General features: G+C 39.2%; 1 protein-coding gene across 1 annotated transcript in view; it reads right to left on the reverse strand.

Annotated features, from left to right (window-relative positions):
- LOC122265519 (uncharacterized) overlaps positions 1–3,517 on the reverse strand; it is a 15,335-nt gene extending 11,818 nt beyond the window's left edge. Inside the window, exon 1 of the mRNA XM_086549222.1 lies at positions 3,359–3,517. The gene's annotated coding sequence lies outside the window, so the exon portion shown is untranslated. The remainder of the gene's footprint in view (positions 1–3,358) is intronic.
- Positions 3,518–5,000: the final 1,483 nt, after the last annotated feature.

Consider the following 5,000-nt stretch of genomic DNA (forward strand, 5'->3'; position numbering starts at 1 on the left):
ATACACACATAGATATATAGATATCAGACACATCCAGGCCTTACCATAAAATCCATCTGAGCCTTTGTATATCACTTTATATATATATTTTTTTCATTTCCATCTTCATCTTTTTTTTTCAAATATAGTACTTATAATCACAGAAGCTACATCTTTTGATGGGCATTAGTAATCAAATGCCTTGCTAAGAATTGTGATTTTATGATAATTTTAAGCGTTCCACCCAGTATATTATTAGTATTTACTTAAAAAAGAATGTTCTGAATAATACAATATCAAGTAGACAGCCTTTGATGTCTCACATTATTCAAAGCATCATGCAGCTCTCCGGTTAATTAAACGGAATGAAAATGCAACATAGAGATATGAATATTCACCAAATGCCATATTCCTGAACCACGATTCGAGCAGAAGTCAATTCTGTGTATCACGGAAATGTCATCCAAGTATTGGCAGATTATCGAGGTAAACAAAGTCGCAGTCTAAATCCATAAACCTTCGGATGAATACTCGTCAAACTGTCAACACGGTCCTTGACCAAAAGCGGGTAACTGGCAGCTATTGACTTCGCCATCGAAAAATCAATTGATCAATATTCACTACCACTCTTTTGAGAACTTGTTTCTCGCTTGACAGTGCTTACGGCCTACCATGTGACCAGCTCTTCCACCAGTCCACTCACCATTACATCAGCACGTCTACATCAGGGCTTCGTCGCATGTTCAGGACCCCCCGGCCGTCTCATAAATAACAAGGTCTTAGTTCCCTAATCATGTGGACAGGGGCTCCCCACACCCATAGCAAATAACCCTAAAATTCCCCTCCCTTTACTCGAGGCAGATTCTTTTTTTTCATTATTTGGCAAAGGACAATGTTATTTTCACTGTGAACGGGACTTTCTTCCTGACCGAGCAGCTGTCTCAGTAACAACTCTCAGCTGTTGTAAAAGGATAGGTCTGCTGGGTTGGCATTTAACAACTTCGCTTCTAGCTCGGCAGTATCAAGAGGAAATTCATTGGCAGTATTCTTTGAGCACTGAAATAGTCAGCTTTAGAGGCATGTGAAGACTTATCCATGCAAGGTCACAAATAAAGTGGTATCATCATCAACAGTAAGACCTGTCCCTTTCCAATAAAGTCACAAATAAATGATTACAATGTTATTCCTAGAATATAATACTTATAATTGTGTGTGATAGGAGATACCAAGAATATTGAGTTGGTAAGATAGATCATAATATAAATAAATATCGTTGACTGAATTCATCCTAATGAAGAAAACTTTGCCATTTCTACTTTTTACATCTACGTGTATTAATAGGCATAGGCACTGACAAAGACTTTACATCATATATTAAATATAGATAGTATCCAGGAATCATAATAAAGACTACAACACGTAGGACCGTGCGATTGAATGTACACTAACATTATAGGAGGCCTACAACTGTATCTGTCCATCTCCCTCACGCACACATACACGTGTGTGCGTGTGAGTGTGTTTGCGTGATACTAATGATGTCAAGGAAGTATCAGTAATGAATATCATCAACATTATTAATGTTACTGGCAGCAGCAGTAGTGGCTATGGTTATATAGTGAAGTACCAGCGGCAGAAGGTGCAACAACAATAGTAGTTCAGTGATTGTAGTAGCAAAAACGGTTGGTCAGCAGCAGCCACATCTGTAAAGTCAACATTAATAGTATATATAATAGTTTTGGCAGTAATATAATTTTAGCCTGAGACGCAAATGATCTTGCGAAATATCCTTATTTTTGTAATGCAGTCTGCGGGCTACTTACTTCGGTGTAATGTGTGCACAATGTTAATCGAGCCAGAGGATAAACGACGTCACTCCGTGTTGACTGATGTGGTAGAGGTGGCAAGCAACTGCTGTCTCCCATGGAAGAACATATCACGTTGTCAATATAGAAATGCTATTGAAATTAATTGCTACCCTTGAAACGGATATCATGAATCAACGCATAGCGGATATATCTTTATATCAGTTAATAGATAACTAAAATAACAAATATCTAACCCATACTGAAATTATCGTAGAAATGCCTCTGCGTGTATTAATTTACCATTGGTATTATCAAGATATCAGTTGATAAATAAAATACCAATACCTCACTTCAACCCCTATGTTACAGTAGAGAAATCTTGGCAAGATGGGATAAGAGATATATAGTATTGATCTCCATTATTTTGTTAGTTAATCTTCCTTTCCATAGTTAAGACCATGAAATGCGTTACGCTTTTAAACATATATTACTCTGTGCCTTACCAGATTACTCTCACGACCTCAGACACTCTCCTTCATTATTTTACGTACTTTCATGACACGTTACTTTCCTCGTCATCTCATTCATTTTATATATCCCCCTCAACCTCTTCTCTCCTTTCAGTATACCCTTCAATTTTCGTGTCCTTGTTCTTCCTCATCTGAAATCTCACACCTTTTTTTTCCTTTTACCTGTTGTAATCTTCACGCAAGTCACGTACGCCCCACAGCACCATTCTTTGCCTAAAGAATGATAATCTTGTAAACATTCCTGGCGTCACACACCATCACATGATCTTACTCCTTAGTATCACCAACTCCCCCTGAGCTCTTGCTTCACATCTATCCCTCCTCACTAAACAATCTCACGTCTTCCTTTACCCCCACTGACACCATAACGCTTTACCTGTCCCATTTGCAGCTAAAAGTCACCCAGTTCATATTCTCGATGCACCAGGCACGCCTTTTTGTGTATTTCCCTTCGCAGTTAAAGGAAGCAGGGTGAAAATAAATATTGTTTCACCCTATTAGGGAGGGATACACCGGTATGTTATAACTGAGCTGCGATTAAATATGTATAGGAATATCCTTTATTGCGCCTGCCTACCTACTGCCTTTATTAACTTTGCTTCGCCGGTAACCATGCCGCCCCTCTTTGTCATGCAGGTGTTGGCTCGTTTATATTGATCCATATATTAGCCATCTTACTAACAATACCCTTATCCTACTGTTGATAATCCGTAACATTCTCCCGGGTTGACCGTGACTTCAAAAAGTACCGGTATGTGTACTCTTCTTGTAACAGTAATTTTTCAAAGCACTTGAAGTCGGAACATTATCTATTTCCTCTCATCACAACATTTCAAAAGACCTGTTAAACTTCATGAGGAGACAAACATCGGTATTTTTTTTTTCATTCACCTTATAAATATTTCACGTTACACAGGTCCCGCTGCTCTCACCAGCAGGTTTTCATGCGGTGAATGTCAACGTTTCCGTTTTAGTTGCATTACTTGCTGCTAGGCAAAAGTATCGCATGATATTCCTTTGCCATAACCTTACTTCACCTACCAGTTGTGTAGAGGAGGAGGACTGAAAATGTTGTATCGCAGGAACAGCGTGACCCGGCCCCTAACACAGAAACCTCCACAGGATCAACAGAAGGACCTCACTGTTCCAACCTTCGAACCGCACTGAGTTGGTTAGTATGGTTACTCGCGGGTTGTGGCGGCGGACTTCACGTGAGGGTGACTGCGCGTTGCTTGGTTTCTATTTAATACTTTGGTCAACGAAAAACAGTGAAGAAGATTGGCTGGTGCAAGTAGATAGTGAACAAATAAATGTTAGGTTTATCAATCTTCAAGCAAAACTAAAACTGCTCCAATACTGAATGTAAATAAATCATATATGGCAACTGTGTCTGACATCTGTTATTCGATTCTGCTCTTTATGTGATATTTTGATTTTTTTCGTTCATGCTAACTACTTCCAATGTTAATTACTAGATCCAAAGATGATATCAATCGAACAGATATATACAAATTCCACATTCGAATGATATCGCTGCTAAGTATACTTATTTCTCAGCTTTACTTCGTTTTCGCGATTTACACCACACACACACACATACACACACACACATACGCACACACACACGCACACACACACACACACACGCACACGCACACGCACACGCACACGCACACGCACACGCACACACACACACACACGCACACACACACAAACGCACACACACGCACATACATACATACATGCATATACATATATATATATATATATATATATATATATATATATATATATATATATATATATTCACACACACACACCTCACCTAGATTTATTTATGTATATATATACATACATACACACACACACACACACACACACACACTTGTATTGATGATGTAGGAGAAAATATGGTTAACGGTCTGAAATGAGACAAAATATCAGTCCTCCTGGCAAACATAGTGACGTGTTACAGGATCTTTGAGTAACAATCTCGGGTACACTCCGACGGGATGCCGGCGCTGAGAGAAGTACCGCACGATAGTAGTAAGGCAAGTTTAGTCAGAGCATTTCAAACAGATGGCAACTTACAGTAAACGAACGAGAGTTTAAACCTAACGTTGATTTTAATGGATTCGTGTCTTTACCATGGTCACACAGGAGGCCGAGAGGAGAATACTAATTGTGTAAAGATATAGATATAAATTCAAGGCATATACGCTATATGGTATCCGTGACACCGGCTTTAAAACGGGCGGGGTTCGCTCGCTTCACAGCTCAGGGAAGTTGGATGCAGTAGTATGCGGGAACACCTACTGCATTAATTCACTGCGACACTTGTTCTGTTCATTTATTTTTACTCAACTCCTAAACCAAACACGATATCTGTGAACGTGTATGTATTATAGGGAATGTATCAGTTCCTCTGAACCTTTTTCAAGGTTATATCAAAGTGCTAGCAACACAACGATGGCGTTCTATCCTCTCCTTTTGATTCCCGGAAATTACTTTTTTAAAGTATAAGGCCATGTTACACACACACACGCACACAAACACACACACACACACGCACACAAACACACACACACACGCACACAAACACACACACCCACACCCACACCCACACACACACGCACACAAACACACACACACATATATATATATATATATATATATAGATATA

This window comes from Penaeus japonicus, unplaced genomic scaffold, assembly GCF_977035675.1.
Source record: "Penaeus japonicus unplaced genomic scaffold, GWHDUDI00000001_assembly GWHDUDI00000022, whole genome shotgun sequence".
In the NCBI taxonomy this organism is placed as follows: Eukaryota; Metazoa; Arthropoda; class Malacostraca; order Decapoda; family Penaeidae; genus Penaeus; species Penaeus japonicus.